Raw genomic sequence first — 21,493 nt, 5'->3', positions numbered from 1 at the left:
CTCTTATATTTAACATTTAACTTTGGGTAACAAAATATTCCAGAGAAAACAAGAAAATATGAAATATGAATGAAGAAAACGAAATATTCAAATGAAAGATGAGATGTTTGTTTACTCGTCTTCTTGGAGTTTCACCATAAACAGGATGCGATATTGGAACACACTATCATCTTCAGTTGATATGTGAAGTAAACCAATAAAAAATAGTCTATTAAATAATTGTTCAGAGTTTTATTTTTAAAAATTTCATATTTTTTAAGTTCTTTTCTAAATAAATAACATAAATAAAAGAATGTCAACAAATTATAAAGAGTGCTCAAGAGTTTTCAAAGTACTTTAAGAGCTCTTAAGTGCGTTAGAAAAGTAAGTGTTAGGTTATATTAGGATAGATATTGTGGTAGTTCGCTATTTCAGGCTCACTTAGACCACTCAGTCGATTGTGATACCACACTCAGTGCTGGCCAATTCTATGCTTAGTTCAATGATAAGGAACCTCCTTTTTATAGCCGAGACTATTCAGCCCATTGTGGTAGTGAAATATTCTCTTATCAATGAATGCCGCCCGATTCTATATTAATCTCAATAACAAGGACCCTAGCCGAGTCTGCGGTGAAACCACTTAGATAAGCTATGGAACACTCAGAAATATCACCACCACTATTGAGAGGGTATAATCCATCGCTGAATAATTTTTTGGTGTATGATCGAAACTGGGATGGAACCCATGTGCAAGACGGGCATGCTAAACATTTGACTGCGGAGGAAGTGTTCAAATGTGTCATATACAATGTGACTGATATACATATGTAGCCCCAACTTGAGGTTGCAATAATTTCTAAACAGGTCGTCTGGCAGTTGACAGATTTATATTGGATTCAAAAACAAAGTTATTCGTAATGGAAGTCAACCGTGATAGTGTGATTGCTTTATATTTGGCTGAAACCCCTACAATTGGCTATCGATGGAGCCCTCCAGCATTTAAATGTGAATACATTTATGTGTCATTGTTCGTTACCTTGGCACTAGCAGTATTGCATGGTGTCTAAAAAGTGGACACACCACATTCGGCAACTTATGCGTCGACCCAAAATATCTCCAGATTTTGAATTTCAGGTAAATCGGATAAAAATTGCGGTGTCTAGAAGCCCAAGAAGTCAAATCGGGAGATCGGGCTATATGGCAGTTACCTCAAACAATCTTTTTTCTGTGTACAACTTCGATTGACCACCATAACTGAAATGCCGCCTATGGTGTCGGCCGCCGTAACGACCCCCCACTCGAATTAATTGATCGTGGATTCAACATATATGCTGTATATTATCGGGAAAATGTTCTAAGTGTAATTTGAAGCCCTGGACAGAAGTACATTTCAGCGGCAGACCATGGACATAACGAACAGAACCATTGCACTCAGTGCACGTCAATCAAGAATGGCTTAAAAAGAAGGGCCCTCGCTTTGTTTCTACCGCGTAATGACCGGATCTCATGCCTGGGGTAAGAAGAGCCACTTTGAACTGAACAATAAAATAAAAAAAAAAACAAGTATATACGGCAGTAAGTTTGGCCAGGCCGAATCTTATGTACCCTCCACCATGGATTGCGTAGAAACTTCTACGAAAGACTGTCATCCACAATCGAATTACTTGGGTTGTGGGATCTTAAAACTTCTTAACATGGTTTTCTAAATTGTGAGTTAGTCCATACGTGGTACAGAGCCAGAATTGAAGTATGGGGGCTTATATGGGGGCTATATACAATTATGAACTTGATATGGACCAATTTTTGTGTGATGGGGGATCGATTTATCTGAGGGCTATATATAACTATAGACCGATATGGACCTAGTTAGGCATGGTTGTTAACGGCCATACACTAGCACAATGTACCAAATTTCAACTGACTCGGATGAAATTTGCTCCTCCAAGTGGCTCCAACACCGAATCTAGGGATCGGTTTATATGGGGGATATATATGATTATGGCCTTATATGGACCAATACCTGCATGGTTGTTAGAGACCATATACTAACACTAAGTACCAAATTTCAAACGAATCGGATGAATTGTGCTCTTCCAAGGGGATCCGGAGGTCAAACCTGGGGATCGGTTTATATGGGGGCTATATATACACGGTTGAAAAAGACTGTTTTTCATATGTTTGGTTATAAACATTATTTGTTTGGAACACAAATTTTTAAACACAATATTTTTGAGTGCAAGCATATAATTTTCATAAACTAGCATAACATGTTTGGGACATATATGTTAATATGTTAGAACATATTATGTTTGGGACATAAAATGTTTGTAAATATAAAATGATTGGATGCAAACATATATTAATTTAGAAATAGCCTATAAACATATATGTGTTTAGTAGCTTGGAGCGCTATTTAACAGGGAGCGATATTGAATTAAGTTGGTGGTTGTTGCTTGTTATTACAAAATTAACATTTTATTTTTCCTTGGGCAATTGATCAGCTACTTCTTTGATCCTTACAAACTGTGTGGTCCGCTGTTCGAATCCCCGTCCGGCAAAAGGTAAAATTAAAATAAAAAAAAATCATACAATTGAATAATTTCTTCTACAATGTTTGTATTACAGAAAAAGGTGCTAAGAACTAAAAATTATATAATTTTGGGTGCAAAATGCTTCCAAACATATTATATGTTCATATAATAACATATTGTTGTTTTGGAAGACAACATTATTGAATTTGTATGCAAAAATACAAAATGTTTGGAACTTAGACTACCCAAACATATACTGTTTAGACCAATATGCTTTCAAACATATTATATATTGGAAGAGATCAAACATATAAATGGTTGGGCAATACCCAAAAATGTATATGCTTGAAGCAAAATATGTTTGGGAGTATATGTTACAGAAGCAATTTTTTGTGAGCGTGTAATTATGGACCGATTTCGACCAATTTTTGCATTGGTGTTTGAGGCCATATATTAACACCACGTACCATATTTCAACTGAATCAGATGAATTTTGGTCTTCCAAGAGGCTCCGGAGATAAAATCTGGTGATCGGTTTATATGGGGGCTATATATAATTATTGACCGATGTGGACCAATTTTTGCATGATCATTAGAGACCATATACTAACACCATGTACCAAATTTCAGCCGGATCGGATGAAATTTGCTTCTCCTAGAGGCTCCGCAAGCCAAATCGGGGGATCGGTTTATATGGGGGCTATATATAATTATTTACGATGTGGACCAATTTTAGCATAGTTGCTAGAGACCATGTACTTACACCATGTACCAAATTTCAGCCCGATCGGATAAAATTTGCTTCTATTAGAGGCTCCGCAAGCCAAATCGGGGGATCGGTTTATATGGGGACTATTTATAATTATGGACCGATGTGGACCACTTTTTGCATGGTTGTTAGAGATCATATACTAACACCATGTATCAAATTTCAGCCGGATCGGATGAAATTTGCTTCTCTTAGAGGCTCCGCAAGCCAAATCGGGGGATCGGTTTATATGGGGACTATTTATAATTATGGACCGATGTGGACCACTTTTTGCATGGTTGTTAGAGATCATATACTAACACCATGCGCCAAATTTCAGCCGGATCGGATGAAATTTGCTTCTCCTAGAGGCTCCGCAAGCCAAATCGGGGGATCGGTTTATATGGGGGCTATATATAATTATTTACCAATGTGGACCAATTTCCGCATAGTTGCTAGAGACCATGTAGTTACACCATGTAGCAAATTTCAGCCGGATCGGATAAAATTTGCTTCTCTTAGAAGCTCCGCAAGCCAAATCGGGGGATCGGTTTATATGGGGGCTATATATAATTATTCACCGAAGTGGACCAATTTTTGCACGTTTGTTAGAGACCATATACTAACACCATGTACCAAATTTCAGCCGGATCGGATGAAATTTGCTTCTCTTAGAACCCTCGCAAGCCAAATCTGGGAATCGGTTTATATGGGGGCTATATATAATTATGGACCGATGTGGACCAATTTTTGCATGCCTATTAGAGACCATATACTAACACCATGTATCAAATTTCAGCCGGATCGGATGAAATTTACTTCTCTTATAGGCTTCGAAATTCAAATCGGTGGATCGGTTTATATGGGGGCTATATATAATTATGGACCGATGTGGACCAATTTTTGCATGGTTGTTAGAGACCATATACTAACACCATGTACCAAATTTCAGCCGGATCGGATGAAATTTGCTTCTCTTAGAGGGTCCCCAAGCCAAATTTGGGGGTTCGTTTATATGGGGGCTATACGTAAAAGTGGACCAATATGGCCCATTTGCAATTCCGTCCGACCTACATCGATAACAACTACTTGTGCCAAGTTTCAAGTCGATAGCGTGTTTCGTTCGGAAGTTAGCGTGATTTCAACAGACGGACGGACGGACGGACGGACATGCTCAGATCGACTCAGAATTTCACCACGACCCAGAATATATATACTTTATGGGGTCTTAGATCAATATTTCGATGTGTTGCAAACGGAATGACAAAGTTAATATACCCCCATCCTAATGTGGAGGGTATAATAAAAAAATTTAATGCTCCACTTTGTAGCATTTCATATCAGAAACCCTGTATATACTGCGCTATACTGTGGAACAGGATATTATAAGGTAGGTGTCTTTGGCAATAAAGCGCAGGGACAGCCCCTGAGTCGATATAGCCATGTCCGTCTGTTGTAGTCACGCTACAATCTTCAATAATGTAGCAATCGTGCTGAAATTTTGCAAAAACTCGTCTTTTGTCTGCAGGCAAGTCAAGTTCGAAGATGGGCTATATCGATCCAGGTTTTATAGTCCGCATATAGACCGATCTCCCGATTTTACTTCTTGGGCTTATAGAAACCGTAGTTTTTATCCAATTTGCCTGAAATTGGAAATCTGGAAGTATTTTGGGACCATAAAAAACTGCGTAGAAAATGGTGGGTATCGGTCAATGTTTTAGTATAGCCCCCATATAGACCTATCTCCCGATTTTACTTCTTGGGCTTGTAGAAACCGAAGTTTTTATCCAATCTGCCTGAAATAGTAAATAACTAGTATTTTAGACCCACAAAAACGTGTTTCGGATTTAGTTTTTATCGGTCCATTTGGTAAGGCCTCCATATAGACCGGATTTCACTTCTTGAGGGTATAGGAGGCGCATTGGTCTTGAAAATTGCTTGAAACTGACTGTAAAATTTCCAGATTTGACTTCTCGTAGTCATTTAAAATATGGAGGTGAATGTCGGCAGATTTTAGATTTCAAATCAAGGCGCTATTTCATCATTTACGTGCACACTTAAAAGAGATGTTTATGGTTCCTCTAAAACTCAAACAAAAATGGTTCTTATAAATCAAGAATATGATATTGTCTGCATAGGTAAAATCTTTAAATTTATCTTCAGGAAGTGTACTGGTTGAACTGCTTTGCTTGGGAGAAATTTCAAGGGAAAGAATTAATAAAATTGTACAATTTATTTAAATTTTGCCGAAAAAATTATAAATCCTTTCTAGAAAAATAGCGAAGTTTTGAAATATGTTATTCGACGACAAAAGTTCCAGACAAGCGTTACAATGCATTAAAAATCATTTAAACAATTTTTTATTTGTCCAAATATCACAAAGTTTCTTAATTCACATCCAAAACACTGAATTCAGCTCACACTTTAAGAAGTCATATAAATTCAGTGCAGCGGCTGTTAAAATGGTGGATATCCGTCCTATGACAAGCCCATATTAAATTCATCGCTTCTGCGTCATTTTGGCACCACTTCCGTATTCAAAAAGAACATTTTCACTACTTTTATGGCGACGCTTTTGTAAACATGCACTCAGTTTTGCTCCCCACTGTACCTCCTAAATATTTATAGACTTTTTGTACTTCTATATTTCTAATTAACTGTGTGATTGGTCATATTCGTGATTGAAGCAATTTCAATTAAGAAATTAATTTGATCAATTAACAAAATTCTGTAGAAAATTACAAAATCAAGAATTTTCATTTTTCAGATTACAGATGCCGTACGATTTTCTGCAACAACTAAATTTATGAATATTCTCAATATTTTAGGTTTATTAGAATTTTACTTAAATTACCTCACAAAAAAAAAAACCAAAACACTTAAACACTTGGTTGAATCATACATATCGTTATCAATGAAAACCGAAATCTCTTTAGGTTATATTGCCTCACTATCACTACCACTACCAATTAATGGAAACAATACTGAACGATTTAATTTTTATCTCTCTATATGGGTACCACAAAAATTATATGTTTACAAATTTTGGCCACATTTGTCATACCTTGTGTATTTATAGTAAAATTTTATTTAATTCTGGTTGCAAAATATAACCGAATTTCCATTCATGACATACAAAACCCTAAAATTTATTTGAATACAAAAACGACAACAATGCTATATAATATAATAAAATATATTTTATACAATTTTAACCAGAGTTCACACACACACGCATACGCACATATGTACATGTATAAAGATGCATACAACACCGAAATAAATTGTGGCCAGAAGCATAAAAGCCCATTTAGTCGTTGGTATCGATCGATAAACATTAATTAGAAAATCTGGAATATTTATCAATTACTTTTAACAAATTGAACTGCAAATTGTCTGCATTTCATTGGGGCAGAAAAAACCACAAAATTTTAACAATTTGCTCTCTGGTAAAATTCATTTTAGGCTCTGTGATGGTGTGTGCCAGTAAGTTCACAATAATAATAATAATATTGGCCACTCTACATTTCAAGGATTTTGAGAGGGAGTTTGAACGATGGCATGTGGCACAGTAATTTGTTGTCCGGTACATTTGGTAGGAATCATTACAAAAAAGGTCTTCGTAAAATGGACCACGGGAAATGATCACAAACCCAACTGAAACAGAGTCCCAAAAGTGTGATAACGCTTCGTAATGAATATAGGCCCCATGAAAATGAGCCACAACATAATAAACTGAAGCATGAAAATAGACTCCAGAACTAAACTAAGGCTCTTTTTAAATTGTCATGTAAAAGACAGTGTGAAAATGACGGCTGATACGAAAAAACATGAAGTTCATTTTATTTTTTGGGCCCCTTTGTGCTACGAAAATAAATGGAATTGGTCCCAGGAAAATGAGACCCAAAACCCAATTGAAATAGGACCACAAATGTGGGGCAACGGTGCATTATGAATATGAGTCCCAAAATAATTTAACTGAAGCTTGAAAATGGACCCCAAATTAAAATTAGAGCTCATTTTATCTTTTGATTTCAAAATGAATCATAACTGATGGAATACAAAACAGTTTTAAGAAAAATAAGTATATACGGCCGTAAGTTCGGCCAGCCCGAAGCTTATGTACCCTCTACCATGGATTGAGTAGAAACTTCTACTGAAGACTGCCATCCACAATCGAATTACTTGGGTTGCGGTAACACTTGCCGATGGCAAGGTATCTTAAAACTTCCTAACACCGTAATATATACCACACAGTCCATACGTGGTATATATTAAACTAAACAAGTATATACGGCCGTAAGGTCGGCCAGGCCGAAGCTTATGTACCCTCCACCATGGATTGCGTAGAAACTTCTACGAAACACTGTCATCCACAATCGAAATACTTGGGTTGTGATATCTTAAAACTTCTTAACATCGTTTTCTAAATTGTGAGTTAGTCCATACGTGGTACAGAGCCAGAATTGAAGTATGGGGGCTTATATGGGGGCTATATACAATGATAAACTTTATATGGACCAATTTTTGTGTGATTGGCGATCGATTTATTTGAGGGCTATATATAACTATAGACCGATATGGACTTAGTTAGGCATGGTTGTTAGCGACCATATACTAGCACAATGTATCAAATGTCAACTGACTCGGTTGAAATTTGCTCCTCCAAGAGGCTCCAAAACCAAATCTCGGGATCGGTTTATATGGGGCTATATATGATTATGGACTGTATGGACCACTTTTGGCATGGTTGTTAAATATCATAGACGATCACCACGTACAAAATTTCAAGCAGATCGGATGAATTTTGCTTCTCCAAAAGGCACCGGAGGTCAAATCTGGGGATCGGTTTATATGGGAGCTATATATAATTATGGGCTGATAGGAACCAATTCCTGCATGGTTGTTGGATACCATATACACATCACGTACCAAATTTCAACCGAATGGGAAAAATTTTGCTCTTCCAAGGGGCTCTGGAGGTCAAATCTGGGGATCGGTTTATATGGGGCCTATATATAGTTATGGACCGATTTCGACCAATTTTTGCATGGGAGTTTGAGGCCATATATTAACACCACGTACCAAATTTCAACTGAATCAGATGAATTTTGGTCTTCAAAGAGGCTCCGGAGGTCAAATCTGGTGATCGGTTTATATGGGGGCTATATATAATTATGGACCGATGTGGACCAATTTTTGCACAGTTGTTAGATACCATATACTTACACCATGTTTCAGATGGATCGGATGAAATTTGTTTCTCTTAGAGGCTCCGCAAGCCAAATCTGGGGATCGGTTTATATGGGGGCTATATATAATTATGGACCGATATGGACCAATTTTTGTATGGTTGTTAGAGACCATATACTAACACCATGTAACAAATTTCAGTCGGATCGGATGAAATTTGTTCCTTTTAGAGGCCTCGCAAGCCAAATGGGGATCGGTTTATATGGGGGCTATATATAATTATGGACCGATTTGGACCAATTTTTGCATGGTTGTGAGAGACCATATACAAATACCATGTACCAAATTTCAACCTGATCGGATGAAGTTGGCTCCTCCAAGAGGCTACGCCATCCAAATCTGGGGATCGATTTATATGGGGGCTTTATAAAGGGTGATTTGTTAAGAGCTTGATAACTTTTTTAAAAAAAAAAACGCATAAAATTTGCAAAATCTCATCGGTTCTTTATTTGAAACGTTAGATTGGTCCGTGACATTTACTTTTTGAAGATAATTTCATTTAAATGTTGACCGCGGCTGCGTCTTAGGTGGTCCATTCGGAAAGTCCAATTTTGGGCAACTTTTTCGAGCATTTCGGCCGGAATAGCCCGAATTTCTTCGGAAATGTTGTCTTCCAAAGCTGGAATAGTTGCTGGCTTATTTCTGTAGACTTTAGACTCGACGTAGCCCCACAAAAAATAGTCTAAAGGCGTCAAATCGCATGATCTTGGTGGCCAACTTACCGGTCCATTTCTTGAGATGAATTGTTCTCCGAAGTTTTCCCTCAAAATGGCCATAGAATCGCGAGCTGTGTGGCATGTAGCGCCATCTTGTTGAAACCACATGTCAACCAAGTTCAGTTCTTCCATTTTTGGCAACAAAAAGTTTGTTAGCATCGAACGATAGCGATCGCCATTCACCGTAACGTTGCGTCCAACAGCATCTTTTAAAAAATACGGTCCAATGATTCCACCAGCGTACAAACCACACCAAACAGTGCATTTTTCGGGATGCATGGGCAGTTCTTGAACGGCTTCTGGTTGCTCTTCACTCCAAATGCGGCAATTTTGCTTATTTACGTAGCCATTCAACCAGAAATGAGCCTCATCGCTGAACAAAATTTGTCGATAAAAAAGCGGATTTTCTGCCACTGATTTTGGTAATAAAATTCAATGATTTGCAAGCGTTGCTCGTTAGTAAGTCTATTCATGATGAAATGTCAAAGCATACTGAGCATCTTTCTCTTTGACACCATGTCTGAAATCCCACGTGATCTGTCAAATACTAATGCATGAAAATCCTAACCTCAAAAGAATCACCCTTTATAATTATGAACCGAAATCGACAAATTTTTGCATGGTTGTTAGACACTTTATACTAACACCACGTACCAAATTTCGGATGAATTTTGCTACTCCAAGAGGCTCCGGAGCTCAAATATGGGGATCGGTTTATATTAGGGCTATATATAATTATGGACCAATTCTGTCATGGTTGTTAAGGACCATACATCAACATCGTGTACCAAATTTCAGCGGGATCGGATGAAATTTGCTTCTCTTTGAGGCTCCGCAAGCCAAATCTGGGGATCGGTTTATATGAGGGCTATATATAATTATGGACCGATGTGGAACAATTTTTGCGTGGTTGTTAGATGCCATATACCAACGGAAGTTAGCGTGAGCCACCTTGGTGCAATGGTTAGCATGCCCGCCTTGCATACACAAGATCGTGGGTTCGATTCCTGCTTCGACCGAACACCAAAAAGTTTTTCAGCGGTGGATTATCCCACCTCAGTAATGCTGGTGACATTTCTGAGGGGTTCAAAAGCTTCTCTAAGTGGTTTCACTGGAACGCCGTTCGGACTCGGCTATAAAAAGGAGGTCCCTTGTCATTGAGCTTAACATAGAATCGGGCAGCAGTCAGTGATAAGAGAGAAGTTCACCAATGTGGTATCACAATGGACTGAATAGTCTATGTGAGCCTGATACATCGGGCTGCCACCTAACCTAACCTAACCTAGCATGATTTCAGCAGACGGGCGGACGGAAGGACATGCTTAGATCGACTCAGAATTTCACACCGACCCAGAATATATATATATATACATTATGGGGTCTTAGAGCAATATTCGATGTGTTACAAACGGAATGACAAGGTTAATATATGGTGGATGGTATAAAAATTAAATATGTGTCCCTTAGTTCGAATCTCTTTGGAAAAAGTCTTAGATCCCGGTCAAAGGATGTCCTCTCAAAAACCCAATCTTATGCTATTCAAAACAACAATAGTGCATATAGTTATCACTATTGTGAAATCCCACAAAGCCAAAAAAGGTCCCACTTGAAAAAGAAGCACAATCTAAAAAAACACAATTTGGGGTTAATTATACCCTGCTCCACACTGTGGAACAGGGTATTATAAGTTAGTGCATATGTTTGCAACACCCAGAAGGAGACGAGATAGACACATGGTGTCTTTGGCAAAAATGCGCAGGGTGGGCTTTTGAGTCGATATAGCGATGTCCGTCTGTCCGTCTGTCCGTGAACACATTTTTGTAATCAAAGTCTAGGTCGCAGTTTTAGTCCAATCGACTTCATATTTGGCACAAGTATGTGTTTTTGATCAGAATAGATCCCTATTGATTTTGGAAGAAATCGGTTCAGGTTTAGATATAGCTCCCATATATATATTTCGCCCGATAAGTCATATGGACCCAGAAGCCAGAGTTTTACCCTAATTTGCTTAAAATTTTGCACAAGAAGAACAATTAGTACTATAGTCAAGTGTGCCAAATTTTATTGAAATCGGTTCAGATTTAGATATAGCTCCCATATATATCTTTCGCCCGATATGGACTAATACGGTCCCAGAAGCCAGAGTTTTACCCCAATTTGGTTGAAATTTTGCACAGGGAGTAGAATTAGCATTGTAACTATGCGTGCCAAATTTAGTTGAAATCGGTTCAAATTTAGATATAGCTCCCATATATAGCTTTCGCCCGATTTACACTCATATGACCACAGAGGCCAATTTTTTGCTCCGATTTGGTTGAAATTTTGCACAGGGAGTAGAATTAGCATTGTAGCTATGCGTGCCAAATTTGGTTGAAATCGGTTCAGATTTAGATATAGATCCCATATATAGCTTTCGCCCGATTTACACTCATATGACCACAGAGGCCAATTTTTAACTCCGATTAAGTTGAAATTTTGCACAGGGAGTAGAATTAGCATTATTGCTATGCGTGCCAAATTTGGTTGAAATCGGTTCAGATTTAGATATAGCTCCCATGTTTTTCTGATTTCGACAAAAATGGTCAAAATACCAACATTTTCCTTGTAAAATCGCCACTGCTTAGTCCAAAAGTTGTAAAAATAACTCTAATTTTCCTAAACTTATAATACATATATATCGAGCAATAAATCATAAATAAACTTTTGCGAAGTTTCCATAAAATTGCTTCAGATTTAAATATTCCCATATTTATACCCTTCACCACTACTGTGGTACAGGGTATAATAAGTTTGTGCATTTGTATGTAACGCCCAGAAGGAAAAGTCTGAGACCCATCGTTTAGTATACCGATCGTCTTAGAATTAAATTCTGAGTCGATTTAGCGATGTCCGTCTGTCTGTCTGTCTGTCTGTCTGTCTGTCTGTCTGTCCGTCTGTCTGTCTGTTGATGTATTTTTGTGTGCAAAGTACAGCTCGCAGTTTAAGTCCGATTGTCCTAAAATTTGGTATAGGATCCTATTTCGGCTCAAAGACGATCCCTATTGATTTTGGAAAAAATCGGTTCAGATTTAGATATAGCTGCCATATATATTTTTCACCGATCTGGTCATAATTGGCGTGTATATCAACCGATCTTCCTCAAATTCCGTACATCCGAATATTTTATAGGTCTCGAAAAACTTGCAAAATATCAGCCAAATCGGTTCAGATTTAGATATAGCTCCCATATATAGCTTTCGCCCGATTTACACTCATTTGCCCACAGAGGCCAATTTTGTGCTCCGATTTAGTTGAAATTTTGCATAGGGAGTAGAATTAGCATTGTAACTATGCGTGCCAAATTTGGTTGAAATCGCTTCAGATTTTGATGTATCTCCCATATATAGCTTTCGCCCGATTTACACTCATATGACCACAGAGGCCAATTTTTAACTCCGATTTAGTTGAAATTTTGCACAGGGTGTAGAATTAGCATTGTAGCCATGCGTGCCAAATTTGGTTGAAATCGGTTCAGATTTAGATATATCTCCCATATATAGCTTTCGCCCGATTTACACACATATGACCACAGAGGCCAATTTTTAACTCCGATTTAGTTGAAATTTTGCATAGGGAGTAGAATTAGCATTGTTACTATGCGTGCCAAATTTGGTTGAAATCGGTTCAGATTTGGATATATCTCCCATATATAGCTTTCGCCCGATTTACACACATATGACCACAGAGGCCAATTTTTAACTCCGATTTAGTTGAAATTTTGCACAGGGTGTAGAATTAGCATTGTAGCCATGCGTGCCAAATTTGGTTAAAATCGGTTCAGATTTAGATATAGCTCCCATATATATGTTTTTCTGATTTCGACAAAAATGGTCAAAATACCAACATTTGCCTTGTAAAATCGCCACTGCTTAGTCCAAAATTGGTAAAAATGACTAATTTTCCGAAACTTCTAATACATATATATCGAGCGATAAATCACAAACAAACTTTTGCGAAGTTTCCTTAAAATTGCTTCAGATTTACATGTTCCCATATTTTTTTACTAACATTGTGTTCCACCCTAGTCCATTAACCGACTTAAATTTTGAGTCTATAGATTTTGTAAAAGTCTATCAAATTCTGTCCAAATCGAGTGATATTTAAATGTATGTATTTGGGACAAACATTTATATATAGCACCCAACACATTTGACGGATGTGATATGCTATCGAAAATTTAGATCTACAAAGTGGTGGAGGGTATAATATAGTCGGCCCCGCCCGACTTTAGACTTTCCTTACTGGTTTTTTACTAACATTGTGTTTCACCCTAGTGCATTAGCCGACTTAAATTGTGAGTCTATAGATTTTGTAGAAGTCTATCAAATTCTGTCCAGATAGATTGATATTTAAATGTATGTATTTGGGACAAACCTTTATATATAGCCCCCAACACATTTGACGGATGTGATATGGTATCGAAAATTTAGATCTACATAGTGGTGCAGGGTATAATATAGTCGGCCCCGCCCGACTTTAGACTTTCCTTACTTGTTTTAATTTGAAATATGAGTTTTTAATACTTTAAACGGACGCCAAAAATAAATGAAGTTACTCCCTAATAACAAAATTTAGATGTGGTTGTTTTCCATAAATGTGAAGCAACGCTTCATAATGACTCTGAGCTCCAACAAAATGTAACTGATGAATGAAAATGAACCTTAAAATAATAGTAGGACTCATTTTCTCTTTTGATATAAAAGACCGAGGCCGGCCACCCAAGAAAGAAATAGTTGCCACTTGACAACGATGCACAATCCCAAAGAGGGAAATTTGGGTTTTATTTTCATTTGAAATATAGGAGTGTGTTTTCATAATGCAAACGGGGCCCGAAAATAAAATGAAGTTTCTTCCCAAAAAACATTAAAATTCGGTAGTTGTTTTCCATAGGATTTTGTAGGGGCCTACTTCATTTAGGTTCTGAGACTGATTTTAGTAGGGCCCATATTCGCAGTGATCGACTCAAGGGCCGGCCTGAGCAATATTGCCAAAGACACGATATGTCTATCTCGTCTCCTTCTGGGTGTTGCAAATATATTCACTAACTTATAATACCCTGTTCCACAGTGTGATGCAGGGTATAAAAAGCGTTCAAAAATAGACCAGATCTTACTAGAGACTATGGAAATATGGATTAGCCAACACTGAAACATATGCATAGTCAAGCTTGTAAGAATGGTATCTGACCAGTGATGCCAATTTGGTGCTTTTAGCACGAAATTTAGTGCGTTTTGATGTCCAAAAAGCACTAAGTTGCCTTTTTAGAGCCTTTCAAAATAAAATTTAAAAAAACACAAATCGCGCACGCGATTTTTTTCACGTTCGCATCTGCAGCAAATCGATCATCTCATCTCGTTTCAATTTTCAGTTTAAAATACATAATTTTCAATTCAGGTTTGTTCAAAAGAAAAAATTATCATTTTCCGAATTTGCATGTTTCAGTATATAAATTCAAATGTCTTTGAGCTTAAACCGACCTATTTCACGAGCGACACCATATGCCAATCTCGCCTCTTTCTGGGTGTTGCAAACATATGCACTAACTTATAATACCCTGTTCCACAGTGTGCCGCAGTGTATAAAGAGTTTCCAAAAAGGAAATAATTATATCGTGGTGAATTTCTGAGTCGAACTAGCGATGTCCGTCCGTCCGTATGTTGAACTAACGTTACGGTAATTTATCCTTAGGATTCTGCATCTGAAGATGACATTGAAATATCTTCAATGAATATTGCAATATTACGAATGCTTCTATGAACTTCATATTCTCGAAATCTATAAATGTTGAGCAAAGATACGAAATACTGTGCCTCTGCTAAATTCGAAACTAAACCTATAGAACATGGCTGCCAGGCAGTAGTTGTTGGTGGCTGTTTTGGTTGGTTAACTCACCTTAAGTCTGGATAATTGGCCAAGCGTGTGTGATGCACAAAATCTGCAATGAATCAGAAAAGTATGTTCGTTTATGAGAGAGGGAGAGAGAGGAATGTGACCACATTTCAAATTAATTATTTCAACTATTTTACTATTGAAGCTTTACATATTTTTGTTTATTAAAATTAAATTTAAAAACGAGAGAGAAATCATACAGATGCGTGTATCCAATTAGCAATTTATGAAAATAACTTTATAGTCTATATGCCGATATATTTCATTTGAAATGAATTAAATTCTAGGCAGAAGAAATTATAACTTTCATTAGATCAGCTAAAAAAGTAACTCTATGGCTTGTGTGACTTTTTACGTGTGTTTTTCTATTGTTTGCAATGAGAATTACAAACTAATGAAAAACTTTTTCATTTTCAACGCTATTAATTAATATTAACATGTACTAATATGGATTCATATACTCAAAAAAAAAATTACCAAGTATATAAGGCCGTAAGTTCGTCCAGGCCGAATCTCATGTACCCTCCACCATGGACTTCGTATAAACTTCTACGAAAGACTTTCATCCACAATCGAATTACTTGGGTTGTGGTAATATTTACCGATGGTAAGGTATCTTAAAACTACTTTGCATCGTTTTCAAAATTGTAAGTTAGTCCATACGTGGAAGTGAAAATTATGTGAGGATATGTGCACAATCTTCTTTGGGAAAAATTCTTCCAAGCATATAATATTTTTGGGCTCAAAATGCTTCCAAACATATAATATGTTCACATAAAACAAACATATTAATATTTCGGCAGTATCCAATAATATATGTGCTTCCTGCAAAATATGTTTGGAACATATGTTAGAGAAGCGATTTTCTTTGAGGGTGTATCATTTACGGATTGATTTTTTGGCTACGCTTATGAGTACTGCCAAAATCTATGGTATGTTATGCTCTCTAGCAGGAAAAATCTTTCATATAGCCGAGTCCGAAGGCCGTTCCACCATTACCGAGAAGAGATAAAACCTTTTGGTGCTCGGTCACAACTAGGATTGAAATCACGAACCATAGTTTGTAAGGTGGTGACTATTCGTGATGGTGGGTATTTAAGAAGACATACACTAAAAGAAAACACCAATAGTAATATTAACAATTGGTGTTTGTTGACTAACGTTCGTGAATAAACGAAAATTACAATATGACATTGTTCCATTGATGAATTAGTGCCAAAACAGTACGGACCAACCGTGTTTCTTCAGGAAAGGCAGCAGACGTTTATTCAAACACTCTTTCACGTAAATTTCTTGGTTGACAGTCCCGGAAGCTGTGAAAATGCTGCTTTTCAAGCCACAGGTACAGATGGCTTGCCAAACCAGATATTTCTTTGCGAACTTTGACAGTTTTATGTGCTTGAAAATAGCTGCTACCTTTCCCCTTCCTTTTGCCGTATAAAACTCCTGTCCCGGAAGCTGCTTGTAGTCGGCTTTGACGTAGGTTTCGTCGTCCATTACCACGCAGTCAAACTTCGTCAGCATCGTCGTGTACAGCCTCCGGGATCGCGCTTTGGCCGTCGTATTTTGTTTATCATCGCGATTTGGAGTCACTACCTTCTTGTAAGTCGATAGTCCGGCTCGTTTTTTGGCTCGATTCACGGTTGTAGACGACACACCCAGCTTATTTGCGGCATCTCGGAGAGAGAGGTTAGGGTTTCGCTTGAAACTACCGGCAACTCTCTTTGTCGTCTCAGCGGCTTCCGGTTTTCGATTTCTCCCCGATCCAGACTTCCTGGCTGTCGACAAACGTTCCCTAAACACTTTAATTACATTTGCAACGGTTTATTTGGCAACTTTTAGCGATTTTGCCAGCTTTGCGTGCGAGTAGCTCGGATTTTCGCGATGCGCGAGCAAAATTTTGATACGCTGCTCTTCTTGCTTGGACGGCATTTTGACAACTAAAGAGTGAATTCCAAAATCAAAATAGAAGCAACATCCTACACACACACCTTCAAAATGAGGGGTGTTCAGGTTTTTTAAATGCAAAATTGAAAGAAATACGTCAAGTTTATATTGACCAAATTTTGACCGTATCACCTTTTACTAACGTTACAAATCGCTAAGAGTACGAAATTTTTTGTCTAGTATCTACAATTTCTTGTATTGATATTTTTCACCGGTTTTTCCTAAATTCTCGTTGGCATTTTTTAAAAGTAAAAAAAAAATCGATCTCCCCAGAGTAACAGAGGACTCGGCTGAACTAACATAAGTGAATAACCTTTGGCAACAGCATTACGAAATTGAATACTTGTATTTTTACCTTTTGCCTATGCCGGCATATTTTTCATAACCTGGCATATCCTGTTCCATATTTTTGTCTGCTCTTCTTGCTTGTTACATATTGTTTGTTTTTGTTGATGTTTTTTTCTTGTTGTATATTTCGAATTCATACCATTTAACCTACTCTCCACACATGAAATGCATGATGGGCTCTATTCAATACAAAATAATAAACTTTATTATTGTACGTATACTGGCTGATAAATAAATATTTAAATAAAGTAGGATTTATGAAAAATATCGCAAAACTATACCCCATACGCTTTTGCAACACATACGCGCTATGGATATCGAAACAATTTTATTATAACCTCTGGTAAAATATACAAAATATTTCCGATATATGTGCTCAACCAAAATGGCAATATTGTAGTTGTGAGTGAACATTGAGTATTGGGGTGGAATGGGTGAAAATTTTCCGGATGGCTGAAGCATATGCAATTTTTTGGAAGGTGCCGCGTTAACGAATAAGTCGCATAGACAAAATAAAAGCACATAACAGGTTGGCTGATAAGTCCCCGGTATGACACATAGATGGCGTCGCTAGTAATAAATGCATATTATTTTTATATAGTACCAACCTTCAAATGATTCGTGTCAAAATTTGACGTCTGTAAGTCAATTACTTTTTGAGATAGAGCGTCTTTTATGAAGCAACTTTTGTTATTGTGAAAATAATGAAAAAAAAGAATTCCGTGTTTTGATAAAATACTGTTTTCTGAAGGGCAAAATACGGTGGAAGCAAAAACTTGGCTTGATAATGAGTTTCCGGACGCTGCCCCAAGGAAATCAACAATAATTGCTTGGTATGCAAAATTCAAGCATGGTTAAATGAGCACGGAGGACGGTGAACGCAGTGGACGCCCGAAAGAGGTGGTTACCGACGAAAACATCAAAAAAATCCACAAAATGATTTTGAATGACCGTAAAATGAAGTTGATCGAGATAGCAGAGGCCTTAAAGATATCAAAGGAACGTGTTGGTCATATCATTCATCAATATTTGGATATGCGGAAGCTCTGTGCAAAATGGGTGCCGCGCGAGCTCACATTTGACCAAAAACAACAACGTGTTGATGATTCTGAGCGGTGTTTGCAGCTGTTAACTCGTAATACACCCTAGTTTTTCCGTCAATATGTGACAATGGATGAAACACGGCTCCATCACTACACTTTTGAGTCCAATCGACAGTCGGCTGAGTGGGCAGCGACCGGTGAACCGTCTCCGAAGCGTGGAAAGACTGAAAAGTCCGCTGGCAAAGTAATGGCCTCTGTTTTTTGGGATGCGCATGGAATAATTTTTATCGATTATCTCGAGAAGGGAAAAACCATCAACAGTGACTATTATATGGCGTTATTGGAGCGTTTGAAGGTCGAAATTGCGGCAAAACGGCCCCATATGAAGAAGAGAAAAGTGTTGTTCCACCAAGACAACGCACCGTGCCACAAGTCATTGAGAACGATGGCAAAAATTCATGAATTGGGCTTCGAATTGCTTCTCCACGCACCGTATTCTCCAGATCTGGCCCCATCGACATTTTCTTGTTCTCAGACCTCAAAAGGATACTCGCAGGAAAAAAATTTTGCTACAATGAAGAGGTGATCGCCGAAACTGAGGCCTATTTGGAGGCAAAACCGAAGGAGTACTACCAAAATGGTATCAAAAAATTGGAAGGTCGTTATAATCGTTGTATCGCTCTTGAAGGGAACTATGTTGAATAGTAAAAACGAATTTTGACAAAAAATGTGTTTTTATTTGTTAGACCTTTGACTTATCAGCCAACCTGTTATACAATCGGAGTTATCCACAACAACACATGGCCAAGGCTACCAATTTTTTATAGGCATTTACTCGATTTTTTTTACTCAGAAAAAAGAAAATTCCGGTATGCCTATTTTTGAATAGGAAATGACGATATTAGTTCCGTTCGCGTACCCAATAAGTTTTTGTAATTATCAATCATACAATCAATTATCATTTTTAATAAAATTACAAGAAAATATTGAAATAATCTTTAAAATTTTTTGGAAAAAAGTTCGGAAATAAAACTAGGGGACTCCCTTTGGCTTGGGTTTTTATGGCACAGGTCTTTTTCTTCATTGTTATATATAAATCATAAAGATCTTACGAGTAGTGAGAATATATTTTGTTTATTGGCAAAAAAATGTGTTACCGAATTAATAACTATATTTTAGAAAATTGAAATTTTTTATAGAAAAATATTTTTTTATCGTTTATTTAATATGTATTTAATCCACAAATGTTTTTTATTTTAATGTGATTTTTAGAGATATTTTTATACAAAACTGAAATTGTTATGCTCTTTTTATTGAATTGAAATTGTAATGGAGGGGGATCTTCCCTTTGCACGATTTTTGTTTTAAAGTTTTGTGAAAAAACTAAACATCTCCGATCTACTTGAAATAGTAGATAACGCGGGGTAGGCTTGGACGGGAAGGGGGACCTCCCCCTTGTCCTATATGGGAACATAGTATATAATTTTGTAATACACAGTATTCCCAGACTTTTTTAAATAAGAAACTTAAATTTCCATTTATTGACAGACATAGTACTCAGAGGGTTCTTCATTTTCTGACATTCCAAAAAATGTTGTTATGATCGTATTTTAAGAACTTGTAAATATTTACTTTTATTTGACAGCAAACATAGTATTTTTATGCATTTGAAATAGGAAGCTCGCCATGGATTCCACACGGAGAAAGGAATAGGTGTACACAATAAAATGTTCTGCATATCTTTTAAGGTTCTAGTCAAGATATTTAAAAGTGATCCAACGTATTTCCGAATTCAAATTTTACTTTAGTTTTTATTAATTTTATTAAAATTTTTTATCAAATGTTGGTCGTGGAAATTTAAATACACATACTGTGAGTGAAATATTGCTTAAAATAAGTGCTACCCAATTCTCCTGAACCAACAATAATGCTATGAGTCACACCACTGAAGAGAAATCAACCACACTTGAAAGAAGACGAACTAAATGTTGTGTTTGGCCCAGGGATGATAAATGATGTTGACAAAAAATTACTAGTTAAAAATGTACTTTTCGAAGCTAAAAGGTGCTAAAATTACATAAAGTCAAATTTGAACACTATTTTGCAAAATTTTATTTCTATAGAAAATTTTGTCAAAGTTTTATTTCTATAGGAAATTTTGTGAAAATTTTATTTCTAAGAAAATATTCTCAAAATTTTATTTCTATAGAAAATTTTGTCAAAATTTTATATCTATAGAAAATGTTGTCAGAATTTTATTTCTATAGAAAATGTTGTCAAAATTTTATTTCTATAGAAAATGTTGTCAAAATATTATTTCTATAGAAAATTTTGACATAATTTCATTTCTATAGAAAATTTTGACAACATTTCTGTAGGAAATTTTGTCAAAATTTTATTTCTATAGAAAATGTCAAAATTTTATTTCTAAGAAAATTTTATCAAAATATAATTTCTATAGAAAATGTAAAAATTTTATTTCTATAGAAACTTTTGTAAAAATTTTATTTCTATAGAAAATTTTGTAAAAAATTTATATCTAAAGAAAATTTTGTCAAAATTTTATTTCTATAGAAAATGTTGCGAAATTTTTAATTCTATAGAAAATGTTGTCAAAATTTTATTTCTAAAGAACATTTCGTCAAAATACTATTTCTATAGAAAATTTTGTCAAAAAATTATTTCTATAGGAAATTTAGTTAAAATTTTAGTTCTAAGAAAATTTTGTTAAAATTGCACCACCGTGGTGCAATGGTAAGCACGCCCGACTTGCATACACAGGGTCGTGGGTCCGAAACCAGTTTCGAACAAACACCAACAGTTTTTTCAGAGTTGGTTTATTCCACCTCCCACCTCAGTAATGCTGGTTTCACTGCAATGTGGAACGCCGTTCGGACTCGGCTATAAAAATGAGGTCGTTGTCATTGAGCTTAACATAGAATTGGGCAGCACTCAGTGATAAGAGAGAAGTTCACCACTGTTGTATCACAATGGACTGAA

At 36.5% G+C, this 21,493-nt stretch overlaps 1 protein-coding gene across 1 annotated transcript in view; it reads right to left on the bottom strand.

Annotated features, from left to right (window-relative positions):
• The window catches only part of Mur89F (Mucin related 89F), a 392,785-nt gene that overhangs the window by 308,906 nt on the left and 62,386 nt on the right, over positions 1-21,493 (bottom strand). The window contains exon 2 of the mRNA XM_075291951.1: positions 15,159-15,201. The gene's annotated coding sequence lies outside the window, so the exon portion shown is untranslated. The remainder of the gene's footprint in view (positions 1-15,158; positions 15,202-21,493) is intronic.

This window comes from Haematobia irritans, chromosome 1, assembly GCF_050003625.1.
Source record: "Haematobia irritans isolate KBUSLIRL chromosome 1, ASM5000362v1, whole genome shotgun sequence".
Lineage (NCBI taxonomy): Eukaryota > Metazoa > Arthropoda > Insecta > Diptera > Muscidae > Haematobia > Haematobia irritans.
The sequence above is the reverse complement of the archived record's forward strand: the minus strand, read 5'-3'. Positions and strand labels throughout refer to the sequence as shown.